Raw genomic sequence first — 16905 nt, 5'->3', positions numbered from 1 at the left:
CAGGGTTATGGGCATATTTTCTCCCTGACACAAACAAAGTCCCATAGGTCCAAAGAAAAAACTGACTGCAGTATTTCATCAGCACTGCAGTTGGTAACTTGGACACGCTTTATTTCTGTCCATGTTGTGAAAAACAGAGCAGGTTGTAACACTATTAAGGCAGTTATGCTGGATTTGCATTGCAGACATGGCTGTAGAACGGGTAAATTACATTACTGTAGCAAACTTCCCAGGCTACCCATATGGTTAAGTAGAAACTAAGAGTTTATAGCTTAATTAGAGGCATTTGTAAGTGAGGATCAGATAAACAGACATACAACTTAAAAGAGTGCATTGGCCATAAATTCTTTCATTCCAGATTCAGATCTGCTAATATATGACTGTAAACACCTTTGACAAGGTTATTTAAAAGCCAAGCAATCTTATTTCCTATGCCTTTGGAACCTGAAGTGGGAAGAAGTAAATGACGGAAATCATGCAATGCTGCCAGCACAGTCTAAACGTATTTAGATCTTAGTGATAAGTGCTACAGAAATGCTCGAGTAGGTGGCAGGGAAGAACACAGGACAAGGGACAAGCAGGTCTATAGCAGCAGATGGCTACAAACAGCCCTTTTGCCATCTTTGCCATCCTTTTCTTCATATTCCCTTTAGAATGGAGTAATTTTTTCACATTTCTACTTCATCCTTTAGGGTTTTTTCTTATACTATAGGAGACATCCAAATTAATTCTGATGGAAAAAGTGATGGAGACTTCTTTTAAAGAGGTTTCACCTGTCTGTACAAGTGTCTTTGCCTTCTCTCTGAAAACTCCCATGCAGATGCAATCTAGAAGTGTTTACTTTCAGACTTGGTTAAGATTTAAAAGGAAGTGTTCAGCAATGCAATGGTGAGACTACATCCAGGCTGCAAGGAAACGGCAGAGCAGAGCACCCAGGGTTAGAATTGCAGCTGAAACTTTTAAGGTGATAAGTAGGTTTAACACTCTGGCCTGTAATAAAGTTGTAGCCTAGGGTTGTAGTCTAAAGTCATTTCCTGTGAGTGTTACATTTTTATTTTTTCAGATACAGAAAGATGATTTTGACCAGATTGGAGTCCAGATAACAAACTTACTCTGCTAACACAGGAAAACCAAATGTGCTCCAAAACATGAAGGGAAAATTGCCATTTCCTAACCTCAGATAATTCCTTGTTTAGAGAATCGAGAGAGACACTGCCAGACAACAGACCAAATTTCAGCTTTATATTAAGCTTTCATGTTTTCAAACGCATTTGTTTCACCAAGTGCGGAGAGTTTGTGATTGCTTAGAAGTCACTCTGTAAAAGTACCTCACCTTCCAATTTGGTTCTATAGAAAAGAATATAACATTAAGTTGAACATCTTCATCATCACTCATCCTTCTCCGTGATTTTTTCATAGAGGATTTAAACCCTGCAAGGCCACTAGAGAACCAGGAGCTCGATTCATTAAAGGGTGTGAGGTGCGAGCGACTGAGGCAAGGGCTGCGAACTCCAACAGCTTGAACAGGTACCGAAAGTGCCGGCAGCGATCTAAGGGAAGGATTTGCACGTGTACCTGCCTACCCCAGTGTCCCTTCAATGCCTGCCCCATGTGTTTCGCCATCTTATTTACGTTAACACCGGGGCTGCTTTGCTTTGGGAAGCGCCCACCCTGCCAACCCTCTGAGGGAGCTTTCCTGAGCCGGGCGGCCCCGGCCCCGGCCCCAGGAGGCCCGGCTGCCACCCCTGGGTAGGCGCAGCCCGCCGTCCACACCGCGGGCCGCAGCCACCGCCGGAGCGAGCTCCGTCACCCGCCTCGGCACCGATCCGCGGGAAAAGTTTTTCATCGACTCTCCCTCTCCCGCTCCGGCGGCCAAAGCAATTGGCCGCAGAGCTCCGTCTGACCGGGGGAAACGGAGGGGTGAGCCTGCCCGTCCTCCACCTGCTCCCCGGCCTTCCCAAACCGGGGGGGAAAAGGGGTTCCACAAGTCGCGCCGTGCCCCGGTGAGCTTCAAGCGGCCGCGCGCCCCTCCCCGCCCCGCCGGCGGGCAGATGGGCGGGGCCGGACCGGGCCACCGCCCCTCTCGCCCCGCCCCACCGCCCCGCCCCGCCGGGTTTTCCGAGCCGCCGGCCGCCCCAGCCCGACGGCGATTGGCGGGCGCGGCGGGCGGCAGCCAATGGGCGCGGCGGAACGCGCATGTCGCCGTCCCGGGCGCGGGGCGGTGGAGCCCCATTAGGGCGGGGAGCGGGCGCGGGGCTCGGCCAGTCGGGGCGGGGGCTGCCGGCGGCTGAGGAGGCTGCGGCCGGGCAGTCCCCTCCGCGGCGCTGCCGGAGATGCGCGTCTCCCGCCGGCGCTGACTCCGCGGGGCAGAGCCGGGTACCCGCCTTCTCCCGCTGTCCATGTGACGGACACCACCCCCCCCCCCCCCCGCCGCTCGCCGCCCGGGAATACGTCGCCGTCGTTCGGCCGCGCTGCGGGGAGGGTAAGTGGCGGCTTCCCGCGGGGCAGGACTGACGGGCAGCCTGCGGCGGCGCGGCGGGACGCCCGCTGGGTTTGGCGGGGCGCCGTCCGCAGCCGGGACCGTGCTCCTGGCGGCGGTGGCGGAGCCCTTCCCGCGGCACCCCGCTCTGCGGCGGGGGTCCTGCGCCCCGCCCGGGGCTTGCATCGCCGGGGCGTGCCCGTAAGGCTCTCGAACCCGGAGCCGGCGTCGCTGGAGTAGCGCCGTCGTGCACGGAGTTGTCGGACGGGGGCTGCGGGCTGGGGAGAGCGGGGGGGTCCCGCCGAGCCCCGCGGCGGCTGTCGGAGGGGGATGGCGCGGCGCCGGCTCGGTGCGCCCGGCGGAGCGGGAGGCGCGGCGGGCCGGGGCCGCCGGTCTGAGGGAGGGTCCAGATGCGGGAGCTCAGCTGTTGCCTGTCAGTGGGGTGACAACTGGCCTCTTCCAGGCAGCCTCCGCCTTCTCCCTTACCCTCAGCGAAGTGTGCGCGTCCGGGCGCCCTCCTGCCCGAGCGGGGGACGGGGGAGAGGGGGGAGACCTCGGTCTGCCATCCCGGCGGCATCTTTCGCTCTTCGCCGCTGCGAGCGCCTTGTGTTACCGGGGGGTGACACACCGCCACCACCACCCCCCCGCCCCGCCAGCGGCTGAGGTGCAGCACGGACTTAGCCGACGTATATAGTGGTTTTTTCCCTCCTCAATGAAGAGAGCTCTGGAAGGGCGACGGACACTCCCCGGGCCCCCTCTCCCAGAGTGTTTATTCCCACCGCGGGATTTCGAACTCTGGCAGCCACCATTTATTATCCGGGCGCCTTCGTTGTGGTCCGAGCCCGGGGCGGCCGCGTCTGGCCGTGGACAGGAATCTGTCATTGTACCTCAGCGGGGTGGCCGAGGAAAGCAAAATAAAGCACCCGCCAGGACCAGTGTTCCTAAATGCCATCAACTGGAGAGCCAGGAAACGCAGCGGGGGATATTTTACAAGCTCTCTGAGAAATGTTTATACAGAGGATTTGAAGGTTAACAATGCCTCTTCCCTGCACGCGAAAACCTAAAAGGTGGCAAAAATAAATGGCTAGCGTTGCTGCCGGCAAAGTTCCCCGTTTTCGTTGTTTAGCTGGTTACTGAGGTCTTTAAACTGCCTGGTTTTGCATGGCAAACTCGGAGCGACTGCTGAGATTTTCTAGCAGGATGTGTTTTTTCCCCTTTAGCTCTAGTTATTATTTCTAGGAGGAAACAGTGTTATTTGTATTACCTCTCTACAGCACAGGTATATCGCAGTGACCAGGTTTTCATCCCAAAATGTCAGCAGGTCAGAGCGGGCTTGGAAAGGGAACGGAGAGGAGAGGAGAGCAGTTACTCTGACTGCAGTGACAGATTCTTTCATTTCTCACCGCAGAGCCCCGGATGAGTCGGGCTGGTGCAGTTTGGCCAACAACACAGTTAATTGTGTCCTGTAAATCAAGGTCCACGGAGCTGCTCTATTTCTGTATAACAAAAGGTTTTGTAATGAGTAAACCCAGATCAGTCACATAAAAATTTTAACATCAACTGGGCAAGGTGTGTCTGTGTGGGGACCTTACAGGGTTAATAGCTAAACTATTAAGATTGGAGTCAGATGTGGGTAAAAGCAACAGGAGAGTCTGGTTTTTCCTAATATCCTGTAGTATGATAACTCTGAAGAAGGTAATTGTTTTAAAAAAAAAAATCTGTTTCAATTTAAGATTTATTAAGCAAGAAGAACCTTATGTAAACATCAGAATCCTTTTCTTGTTTGGAAAGGCAAGAAATGGCTAGAAATGTCATCTGAACTTAAAAGTGAAAGACTACAAACTATGCATGGATTTCCATGCATATGTGCAAGAATGTTATTAATCTCATTTTCAACTAGCTTATTCTATGTCTTAGGGGGACCGGGCTGTTTAACTCGGGCTTTTGGCAAAACGGCTTCTGTGCTTTTTTTTCCTAGCGAACGAGTTCTTTCTAACATTTAATAAAATGTTTAGAATACAGGAGTAGGAGATGGCAAGTGTCTTCCGAAGAAGGAGAAATGGGGGGGGGGGGGGAAGCCAGGTTTTACTTACTTTTATAATAATTTGGGAATGTAAATTTGTATATGAGGAGGAGATCTGAAGAATGACTTGGCATGCTAATGACCTGGCTTTTCAGAACTTCAAGAGTTTGGTCTGTCTCCCCCTATGGTTGTAATAAGAGATTAAATGCATTTGGCATATTTAATTAATTAGCATATGAAAATCAGATGGCTTTTACTTTGTCATTGTTTTCCTGTGAAACTTTTCTATGCTAATGAACATCTACATTTTAGAGTAATTTAAATGCTTTGGTTCATATTATGTCTTTGCAGATTGCTTTGACCCTTTCCAACGCTGTGGCCTTTATAGCCTAGCCTAGAAGTCCTTTCCCTTGGTAATATGGGTCTTGCGTAATAGACTTTCAACGGCTGCTAGACACAGCTTCTAACAGAGCAGACCAAGAGTTGCACTTAAATTTAAAGCCTCTGTTTGCTTGGATGCTATGTCTTGTGCATTCCAGAGTTAATTGTATGTGCAGTGGTGAAGTCCATTTAAAACAAACAAACTGGGTTTTGTTTCTGTTTTCTACCACTACCTTATCCTAAAGTAAAGAGATCCCTGCTGGTGGCGTATAAAAAAAATGCTTGGAAACATTACTTCTTTTATAATGACGAAGCATCATTTGTGTTTCTGGGAAAATTGAGGTATGATACAATATTGCATTAATAATACTTGATTATGAGATGGGTGCATAATGACCAAGTGGCTTATATCAATATTCAGTTTACCCCCTTGTACTAAGGCTTAAACCTCAGTTTGGCCAGCACCGTTTTCTGCTTATGCCGTTTAAGCAGAGGTAAACTTGAGGTTAGCTCTGGCCATTAGTATATGCTCGGTGTAAGCCATGCGTGCTTAGGTCCTGCTCCTGGAAATGTTTACAGAAATGAGTAGCTTTTACTTGTGTGCTTAAATTGTTTGGATTAGGAGTTGTATAATGGGAAGAACCAGCTTGGAAGGATACAGCACAGCTATTGCTCATCTTTCCCCCTCCCACCTTATGGCTGAAGAATGATGGGAAGAAACATGTTTTGCAAGTAATAGCACACTGAAGTCGTGGCATTTCTGGCAGAAATTCACAGATAGACTATCAGATCACAATTTGCCAAAATTATGTGGTTTTTACAGAAACAGCTCTTTGGCTGCTGTTTCATTGTCAAAGGATATTTCCAGTTACTGAAGAAAATTTCACAAGTGGTCTGCTCCAATTCTTCCTTTTTGTATTTTGCTTGTTTATATTGTGCACTAAATACATCATACTTTTTTGGCAAAACTACATGAGCAAATGACTTCTCAGTGCAAACCGACAATACTTCTCAAGCATGTTCTTGTGCAAGGAGGTTTTTTAAATGTGCAAAATAAGTGAAGTGCTTGGATACAAGAGGTATGAGCCAATACAAACGTTTTTAGCATTTTTAAAATATCTGTAAATGACAGCTTTTTGCTAGTTTACCTTTTCTTGGAACTCTGCCTGGAAGGCTAATTCCTTAAAAGTTCTTAAATATAACTGTAAGATTGGTGAGTTGCTTTTCAAGATCATTTTGAACCTATCAAGCTCAGTGTTTTGCTAGCTAGTAAACCTGGGGTAGACAGTCTCTCGGGCAGGCCTTTCATTTCCAGTGGATTACACATCAACAAAAGCTGGAACTGTGTTTTTTCACTTGTTCTGTACCAAAGTCGGGTACTCCTGTCTAAGGTTTGTGTTTGAAACATTGATTTAGAGTGCTTGATAGCTCTTGCTGTTCTGGCTTGTGTGCTTCCCTCAGTTTTCCTTCTCTCTCCCCCCTGCCCCTTACTCCCTTGCTCTCTAGTTCTACCGGGTTAGCAATAAAGTGATAAGAGTATTATGGAGTGTGCTTGTAGGTTTAGATCTATAACAGTTTTATTCAGTTGTCCCTCTTAACTTAAGCACAAATCCCACAGCTTGCAATTACGATCTTTGACTTTAGTAGCAATTCTGTTTTTTGGAAATGTTTCCAGTTACACACAATATTGGCTTCGTGGAGCAGCTGCATGCCAAAAAAGCATTCCCAACTGCCATCCATATCTTGAAATATGATTGCTTTGCTTTTATTTAAAATAAATGTTGTTTCCTGTGATGTTTTTATAATCACCTTTTTGAGCTTGTTGCCTTCTAATCTTGCATCAAGTAGCACCAATCTTAGTATTACATGATTCCACAACTAGGCTTCTCTGATGGCAATGTGCCAAATCCATGTCCAATGTTTGTATTAATGTGGTGTATACGAAAACTGACTTCTCACTGGATTTGATCACTGATTTGTATAATTGCAACCAGCATGATTAAAAATCTGCATATCAATATCATGATGCTTATAATAAAACTTACAGATTTTTTTAAGCAGGGTGATGTTAGTCCCTTAAATTTGCTTAAAAGGAGTCTTCATTGTCCAAACATCTTCATTTCTGAAGGTGTTTGAGTGTTTTTAAAAAGAAAATAAGCACATAGATGCAGTTACGAATCTAGCAATGTAGGTTTCAGATCACTCTGCGTGGTAGGACTCTTGCATCCTCTTGTTCTGTAGGAAAGCTGCATCTTCTCTCACCAGTCTTAAAAAAACTGAAATGAAAAACTTACGTGTGAAGAATTGTGCGATTGAATCTTTAAACATATCTAGACAGATACTGCTATACTGCTCCTTAAAGCACACATCTCTTCTGTATTCCCATGCTCCTCACTGGAGCGGTGTAAACCACCTCTGACACAAGTGCAGTAACTGTTCAGCTTTTACCTGTTTTACCTTCCCTTAATCTCTTCATTAACAAAGTACTCCTGTGACAGATAGTGCTGCCTCAGCAAGAGGCTCCGCCGAGGCACCCAGACACTCCTGCTCAACCTGTGGAGCGCATGGGCTAGTCGGACACTGCCCTCACCCATGGCCCGTTTCTGTAGCAACACAAATGTGCAATAACCATGGCACAAATTGAAAGCCACCTTGCGCTTTCAAGTGTGGATCAACTTGTCTAATTGCAGTAAAAGCTGACTTGTTTTCAAGTATGTTAAAAACTACTGCATGATTAGCAAAGATGTTTTTTAAAGATCTCTTTTTGTAATCAAGTGTTATAGTTAATCACCCAGAAGCTCAAAAGTGTTTATGTAAAGAAATTGTGTGTGTTTGTGTGCATGCTTTAGGACTAATATTTTTACATTATTTTAGCTGCCTTACAGGAATTGGTATTTTTGTAGAAAAATAAAAGCTTCATATGCTGAGGTGCCTATTCAAAGTGTGAACATTTATGTACTTTAATTTTATGAAGGCATTGAAGAAATGTCTGAACCTAGTGTATGTGCCTCTAGATATATACAGACTGCTAAATGAATTATGCTAGGTCTAGAACATCACTGGTGAATTGCAGATGTCTTTTGTAAAAGTATACATATGGCTTTCTGAGAGCTTTGAACTGTTTTCTCATGCTTTGCTCATCAGAAAGATCATATGGATAACTTCATTGTGAGAGGGTTTTTTTCAGTCTTGTTTGCAAAGCATGGTGGATCTGTGTGATAAATGTTGAGTTCCCATTCATCCTAAGACTGAAATGAGTTTGTTCTGTGCATATGGAATATGGGAATAAAATACACAGAGGATATGTTTATATTTAACAAAATTAATAGTATAAAGCGAGTGCAAAGGAACTTAAAGCCTAAACAGCTTGGCAGGCCGATAGCCAACAAATGTCTTAGAGTACTGCCAAACATGTAGAAAGCAGACCAGGCTCTCAATGTACTGAGGTACCAGAAAAGTACGTAACTTCCAGCCTGGTAAGGATGTTGTTACCCAGGATGCAGCTTTGTTCTGTCCTCTCAGCAGCTCAGTGTGGGTTTGGATTTCAGCAGGTATCTACTAGGAGGTACCACTACTATTCAGGAGAAATGTGAGCTGCCTAAAAAAGCAAGCAGTTGTGTTATGGCAGCTCTTCTCTGCAGCTGGATCCCAGAGTGTGGGTGCCCTTTCGCAGGATGTTAGCCTCCCCTTAAGGAGGTCCTGGGGAAGGGAGCTGTGTGCTAGGGCGATGTTGGAGAGAGCATCTGCATGGTAAGGGGTTGCCCTATGTGTTCCTGTTGTGTTCAAGTATCAGCTGCCAAAAAGCTGTGGACGCATTCACAGCGAAGGATGCCACCAAGCAGGTTAGCGAGCTGAATGGTTGATGTAGCTGTTTGTGAATCCAGTAAACGTCAAGCTTTACCCCCGACCTTTCATACAGACAATATGCTTGGACAATCTCTGCAGGGGGTTTCAGGTGGTGTGAAGCTGTAGTTCAGTGGTCCAGGCTAATAGCCCATTTCTTTCTCAAGATACGATTTTCCAGTTATATAGAACTCTTGATTTCATGCAAGAACAGCTCTTACAGTTTTAGAGTAGCTGTTAATATATTGAACTTGAGCAATGCAGTTGTTTGATTGAACTGAAGTGACCACAGTGATAAGCAGGCATCTGTTTCATTGCTGCAGATTTATTGCTTTTCAGATTTCTTTGCAAAATCTCCCCTGACACTCGGGGCTCTATTGTCTAGTTCTGTATCTGGCACCTTTTAGGCTGTAATTTTGGTAGGTTGGTATTTAATGTCTCCCTGTCTGTCTCGTATTGTACTGTAGCTGTTTATAAATCTTTTTGACCTATTAGTTGTCTTTTTAGCCTGGAGCTGATGCTGTAAAGAGGTACTGATATGATGAGGACTCTTTGACTGTGGTGTAATAGCACAAAGGTATACTTGGTGGCCTTATTTTAGGAATTGAGGTGATACCAGGCTCCTGTTCATTTAAGGCTTTTTTGTTTTTTACTTTGATGTGTAAGTTGGTGTTCAACATCTAAATACTAACTCCAAAACACTCAAAGTTGGATATTGAAGGGCATATATGTTTGTTCTTGGGTTTCTTTCCACCTTTCTATGGCCTCTGGAGGGAGACTAATGCTTTGAAAGAATAGGTCTCATGAAAATCAGCAGGTATATCTTGAATTACGCAACATTTTTTCTGCAGGTAGAAGTCATCCTCCTTTGTTCAGTTCTGTGCATTTACCTTCTTCCTGCTTTGTCACATACTAAATCACCCAATACTTAATGCAATTGTGAGAAGAGAATCTAGACTTGTTTTCAAAAGGAAATTGCTGGCATGTCTTCCTACTGGAGTGCAGGGGGAGACTTAAAAACCAGTATGTGAGCTGCGACACCAGTTGTGCACACAAGTGAAGGTGGGAGAAAAGCATTTCCAAACAGGCAGTTACAGTAATACTCTGTCAGTGTTGGACTCTGAGTATGAATTAATTCAATCTTGCATTACTATTGTATATGAACTTGATAAAACAATGAAATAAGTCTGTATTCCCTCTGTAAAATACTCAAGCTATTTCCCTTGCACTGTCACTTCGTTGTGCTGCCACCACTTAAGCAGGGATATAAAGATGGTTTCAAAATGTTTGGGGGTTTTCTTGCTTCTTTGTTTTAAGTGAGCTTCCCAAATCGGTACAGACCAGTGCAATGATTGTGTTAGTGCACAGAGTTGCTCACCAGGGTGGTGAAAGAGGAGCTTCCTAACCATGTGCTGCTACCCAAAAAAATAGACTGTAAAGCTGTAGTTTCTGTTGTACCATAGGTCCAAACCCTGAAGTGGTTTTGTCACCTATAAATCATTCTAGTACTTTGTCTGACTTGAATTCCAGTCACAAGTGTTGCTCTTTGTAACTGCTGTAATATTAGTTGTCTAGGTGATCCTGAAGGGTTCTGGAAAATCATCTATTTGAGCTTGGGTGTGAGTGATGGTTAGGCACCATTTCTAGCGATGCAAATAGTTCAGACCTTCCTGCCACTTCCCAGTTTCTGGGAATGGAAAGTCTGTGTTCTTCGCAAAGAAAATGGCCGGCTCCTCATTTTATAGAATAACTGTAGGAAAATATAAATCAATTATATCTGTCAGAAAGAAAATACAATATTTATTTCTAAAATTTTATTCTAAAGACAGGTTAATGACTGGGCTTCTGACTTCTTAATGCCAATCCCAAATAAAAAAAAACCAAAACAAACAAAAAACCCCACACCCTCAAAACCCTGGATAAGCTGCAAGTTCCCCACCCCCCACTAGAGCCTCTTTGCCTGCCTTTGCTTGTGTACTGTATTGGTTTCACAGTTCATATACTTGTGGGTTTTTTTAAAATCTCCCCCTGCACTCTGGTGGGAAGCATGTCTGCTGTTTCCTTTCAAACACACAAGGCTTGATTCTCCTCTCACAATGGCATAAATTGTGAAGAACTCCACTTGAAATCAATGGAAGTAAAGACATGTAAAATGGGGTGAGAGAAGAGCCCAGCCTCTGGTTTCTATTTTTAAGTGAGTCTGGTTAACCTAAAATTGTTCAATGTGCCACTGTGACTTCAGTTTGTAGAATCAGTTGCTATGCTTGTTTCTCTTCATACATAATGTTTCATTTTCATATATAATATATTACAGCTAGTACCCCTAATCATGATGCATGTTTTTTGATTTAATGCCTCAGTACTACTATATCAGTTTTGGTAGTTAATAAGCAATATGCATGGTAAAGTACTTGCCTTACTAGGGCCAGATCCTACAAAAAGTCTGGGGTGTAGCTGTATTCCTGTGCAAGTCCCGAAGGAAAGAAGGCTGGATTGGCTCTATCCATACAATTTAAACTTTCTTTGTGGCTTTCTATTGCTTTAGTAGTTCTAATCTGTGAATCTTGGTCCTCATTATCCAGGTTCAAGATACTAATTCTACATAAACAAAACTTTCTGGTTATCGTTGTTTTTCTGTGCTTGTAAAGTGTTTGGCTCCATTCTTATGTTTTGTACATACTCAAGAACTTATTTTAGCTGTTCGGAGAAAATTTGAAGTTACGTACTTGGCAATAAACCTGGAATATCCACACACAATTTCTGCCATTGCCTGAGTTTTGGTGGTTGCTCACATTCGTTTATTTTTTGGCAATGGATTATGGTTCTTAATTACCATCAGTAGTCAAATAACTGAATGAGATTATACAGCAGTGCTGTAAAAACTGTTCATGCTAGCTATGATCTGTACATGTGTGGATATCTTTGAAAACAGTCACCTCATTCATTAACCAGTGCAACAGACTCCAACTTTACCACTGTTTAGTTTTTGAAATTAATGCAGCATTCTCTGACTGAAACGTTGCTTTGACTGCCTCTTTTTATAGTTCAAAAAATAACACGAAATAGTTGACTCTTGTAATGTATTCTAACTTGGAGTAAATCTATTGGCTTATTTGAATTTTTGTTTTCTGCTTGAGTAGCAAATCTCAGGTGTCCACAAGGGAGTCTGTTTAAACTTTAAGAATGTGGTAGGCTTAGTATATCTCTTAAATTTTACCTCTGACTTGATTATGATGAGAGTGAAAACCCTGTGGTGTTTAGCCTCTTGCACTGTTCAGTCCTTGAGCTTTCCCCTTCAACTTTAATTCCTCCCTCCCCCCCAAAAAAAGAAAGTCAAGAGGTTGCTTAGCTAGTATGTGGTAGCATTATGTATCAGTGAAGTATCAGGGACAGAAGATGCCACAGAAACTTGCTGTGCTGCACAGGGTTGTAGTCTTGCAGACCTCCATCTTCAGTGTGGCTTCCCAGCCACAAAGGTGATGCACAACTGGCTTACGACCTCTTGACTGCCGCTATTAAATCCAATAGCAAGTTCTCCCTTGCCCCTGCTTGGTTTTTGCATTACTTACCATGGGGAAAAAAATCAAGCATTTTAGATAGTCGACTTATCATAGTGAATTGACTGTGGCTTTTTTGAAGTATAGTTGTCCAACAGTGAGGTAGCATGATGATGGAAACTAAATCAAGGTGTGGTGTTCACTGCTGCTGTGAACTGCTGTGATCGTGTGCAGTAGTGCTTGCCTGTAGCTGATATGAGGAGTGGTGGGGGCAGAGAAGGGTGTGTGATAGGGATACATATGCTTGCCAATCAAATAAGCTCTTCTCACTGGAAGCTGGATGCTTCTCAGCTTTGGTCTAGTAGAGCAGCCCTTGTTGTGGAGTAGGGAACTGACAGCCTTCCAAATGCAGAGATGTGCAGGTGGTCTTCCTGGCAGCAGGTTTTAGCCATTTTTAATCTGATGGCTTTGAGAGTCATACTGTCATACCGTTTTCGAAGCATTTGTAAGCTCTTCTGAGTTGTTATTGTGGAGGCTGCAATGCATGGCTGGAAAAGAAACTACTTTTGGTAGCATTTTCAAAGCATAATGTCCAGTATGCAAAAGTCATCTTTGTGTACAAGAGAAACAAAAGGGTGCTGTGGCTAGAGTATGAGAATCGCTGGGAAAATTAGGTTCTAATGCAAATTGGTATATACGGGAAGCTTGAAGAAAGACTGAAATCTTTGCTAAGCAATGTGAAGCACTTTATCAGTTTCATGGATGAAGCAGCTTCCATTGAAAAAGATATGGGAATAGAAAAGCGCGCTTCTGGCTCTTTATTAGTTGTAGTGATTGACAACAAGTCAAAGACAATATTATGTAATAAGGTTGGTGACAAAAGTCTCTGAAGAGACTTAAGTAACTTTCTACCTGTTGGGAAACTGGTGATGTAAGACTTGACCTCAGGAAATGGAGATGTATTTAGAGATCCAGAAATTGAACTTTGTTTATATATGGTTTTGAGGAGTTGTCACTGCAAAATACAGAGCTGATGGTGCAACACTTCTGTAAGACACAAATCTGTTTTGGAAGTAGCAATGAACACAAGGTAAATTTTAGGAAGCGGTCCTTCTAGTAAATAGTTCCAGAGCCATTTGCTTGCAGTCTTGATTTGTATGTAGGTATCCTAAAAACTGACTAGGTCACTATGTACCTATTCCAGGCATCTTTAAAAGCTGGATTTTTCCTCACACATGCTTTCTGAGAAGAGGCCTCTGATAGATGCTTGGCACCCATATCTTCTGTGGCAGTAAGCAAAAATGTATCGTATCAGGAGTGTGAATAGGTTAGTCTTGAGTAATCCTTCTATTCAGTTACAGGTCCATGTCATGGTGTACACTGTAGGAAAGTGTTTAGAACTCAAGACTATGAATATGTGTGTGTTAAGGACAAAAGTGTGGGGGAGGAGTAAAACAATGTCTTAAATAATGCCAGCAAGCTCTAAGTTTTTATCTGACTGTGTCCTGTTTAAGGAAGGTAAAAATGATTAAAAATTGGTACACTGTGGAAGGGTGCATAGAAAAGATACACTTCTTGACATCCTTCCAAAATTACTATTTACAGATAATTTTGTAACATTGATGTCTAACGGCATTCTGGTAGCCTTAATTTTCTTTCTTGTGAAACAGTTCCAGCCCTCACCTACAAATTAGGTTGTTCTGTGATATTTTCTGGCATAAAATAAGCATGAGAAGGACACATTGCAAAGTAATTATCTCTAAATTTCTGACAAAAGTATGCATACAGTTTGGTGCAGGTGTGAATTTGACCCTTAAGAAAAACATCTCAGAAGACATGTGAGCCTGTGTGCGCACACTGCAGCCATACACAATAGATGCACACTTCTAAAAAGGCCGAGATCTTTCAGGCTTGTGGTTAAACTCGTATTTCTGAACTTTAGCTTGGGGAGCATCTCCTCCAAAACTGAAGTGTTTCTGTAGCTGTTGCGCCAATGCTGGAAGGTGTGTTACCAGCACGGAGGGCTGAGTGTACCTGCCTGAGAAGGTGGATTTCAAGTCCGTGCCATGATAGCTGTCTGCAGGAGACACGCTTGGGAATAGCCACCTCGAAACCGCATAGCTGAAAAATACGCAGAATTAATGACTGTCCTGGACATTTTCACTGAAATACTAAAATATGGGGCTTGAGCACTAGCTACATTTCTGGTTTTGTGAAGAAAACCAGGCTAATGTTACAGTGCCTGCCTGGGCTCTCTCGCAGCTGGCGAGCCCAGGGGAGGGCCGAGAGGCAGGGTGTTGTGACGGGGAGGGTGGCAGCTGGCTCTGGTCAGGAAAACACCATGTGCAGACTCCAAGATGGCAGGAGGTGTACTAGTTGACTGGTGGGGCATGGAGAGCTCATAGCCTGTGGGTTTAGGGCTCTGGCTGCTATTAATTTCCAGTGGGGACCTCATGGTCCTGGTGGAAAAACGTCGTGTGCTCTCTCTCCTCACCTGGGAGTTGCAGCCACGGAGTTGCAGCCACGGAGTTGCAGCCACGGAGTTGCAGCCACGGAGTTGCAGCCACGGAGTTGCAGCCACGGAGTTGCAGCCACGGAGTTGCAGCCACGGAGTTGCAGCCACGGAGTTGCAGCCACGGAGTTGCAGCCACGGAGTTGCAGCCACGGAGTTGCAGCCACGGAGTTGCAGCCACGGAGTTGCAGCCACGGAGTTGCAGCCACGGAGTTGCAGCCACGGAGTTGCAGCCACGGAGTTGCAGCCACGGAGTTGCAGCCACGGAGTTGGTGGGACTTGTGGTGGTGGCTTGACTTACAGCTGAGGGGAAGGTCGATGAATGCCAGAGAGCTCGTTTTCCCGGTCACCTCCGCCTGGGAGGAAAGGCGGGCGGCACGCTCCCTGCGGTACCGCTCCGGGGTGGGGGGGGGGGGGGGATGCGGCTCGCGCCGCCTCACCGCTCGAGGCACCGGAGGCAGAAACAAGCGGCCGTGGCGGGAGCAGCGCGCGGAGGCCCCGCCCCGCCCCCGCTAGATGGCGCCCGCAGGCTGGCGGCGAGCCCGGGGCCGCGGCCCTGCCGGGAGCTGCCGGAAGGCCACAGGGCCGTGGATCAGTCTCGCCGGCGCTGTGGAAAGCTGCTCCTCCGGTCTTGCAGGAGAAGGTGGTAGAGGGATGCGAGGAAATGAGATCGCTCGTGCTTTTTTCCGTGTACTTTGTGGCACTCGAAGCACTTCTACCTGACGGTATTTCAAGACTGAAGCTTAGGACTCTTTTAAAAGGCTTGTTTGCTGTAATGCTGAGAGCAGAATAAAAAGCGTGCTTTTTCATTTCCCTAAGATCATTATAGTTCTACTTGGAGTGAAAGAAATTTATTTTGAAGGACAGACAGCAACCTGCCAATGCAAAAAAACAGAGGACTCAGCATTTTTTCTGTTCCTCTTCTTGCAGTGTCTCTGTTAATTTGCCACTGTCCAAAATTGTCCTGAAATGCAGAGGAAAAGAGAACAAGCCTGAAGGTCCTAGCCCATATGCTCAAAGATGTTTAGATGTACATATTTTGGAGTGACATCTTGCTTCATTTTTTCGGTTGGGAGAAGATGGATGTGACTCTGTGGGTAGAGCTGGAGAACGTGAAGTAAAACGAAGCCTTTGGCCTTGGGTTGCCCCGGCTGACCAGAGGGGTATGGCAGGAGCCCGGCAGGCTGTAGCACTCTGTGCCTGGACAGCAAGCTTTTCCTCACCTGGCTTTCGTTCCCCAGAAGACCCTCTGGCAGGATGAGGACGTGTGTTGCCTGTTGTTGCGGTGGCAGCGGCTCCGAGAGGATGTAAGTGGTCCAAGTGTGTAGATGGAGGCAGGAGCCCGGTAACAGCCGCTCTACAAACACAGGAGACAACAGAAGAAAACCAACCACTTTGATGTCTCTCTCCAGGCCCCTGGTAAGCTGCCCAAACTAGTTTAACCAGGCCCGGAGACAGCAGAGGGAGGAAGAAATGGGCTCTGCTGAATAGCCAAAGGAGCGCTTCCTTATCACCCTCATTCCTGGAGAGCTTTTGCGCTGAAGTGAGCCTGTCCTGAAGGTATGGGAGTGGTAGACCTGCCTGAGACTGCAGGAGAAATTTGTTAATAATCATGAGGAAGCTGTTTGGGGTCAGTAACTGTTGGTCCTCCTTTTGAAGGAAGGATGGGCAGGTGCTAAATTCAGGCCTGCAGAGTAATCCTGCTTGGGATGCAGGCTGTGGCTGCCACAGGTTCCCTCTAATGGCCTTGGAAGGAGAAGGGGCACCTCAGGAGGTCACTGAGACTTCAGGTGGGTTGTGCCTTCCAACAACAGTGCCTCTTTCCATGGATGCAGGGTCACCATCAAATAAGGGAGTGATGCGAGGCACCTGGCAAATGAGAAAGGGTGACAGCCTGTGCAGCCTGTGGCCTGAAGGTTTGTGGATCAAAGCTGTCAAGCACTGAACCCTGAGCTGTGTCCATGGCAAACTTCTCCACCTAGATTAAACTAGTCTAACTAGAACTAGTTTAGAAGAATTATACTAGGGCAAAATATTAAGTATTCAGAAAATCTTCTGCAGAAAAGAAATGGGGCGGAACTGCTGGCACTGCAGGACTCAAGCATCTGGCCAACTTGACCAAAATATTGTTTAAAAATAAAACAGTGACTTTCTCAGTTTTAGGCATATG

The 16905-nt window shown here is 45.5% G+C and overlaps 1 protein-coding gene across 1 annotated transcript in view; it reads left to right on the top strand.

Moving 5' to 3' along the window:
* Nucleotides 1-2461: 2461 nt before the first annotated feature.
* The window catches only part of PRICKLE1 (prickle planar cell polarity protein 1), a 66437-nt gene continuing 51993 nt past the window's right edge, over nucleotides 2462-16905 (top strand). The window contains exon 1 of the mRNA XM_059816110.1: nucleotides 2462-2482. The gene's annotated coding sequence lies outside the window, so the exon portion shown is untranslated. The remainder of the gene's footprint in view (nucleotides 2483-16905) is intronic.

Source organism: Gavia stellata, chromosome 4, assembly GCF_030936135.1.
Source record: "Gavia stellata isolate bGavSte3 chromosome 4, bGavSte3.hap2, whole genome shotgun sequence".
Taxonomy (NCBI): Eukaryota; Metazoa; Chordata; class Aves; order Gaviiformes; family Gaviidae; genus Gavia; species Gavia stellata.
The sequence above is the reverse complement of the archived record's forward strand: the minus strand, read 5'-3'. Positions and strand labels throughout refer to the sequence as shown.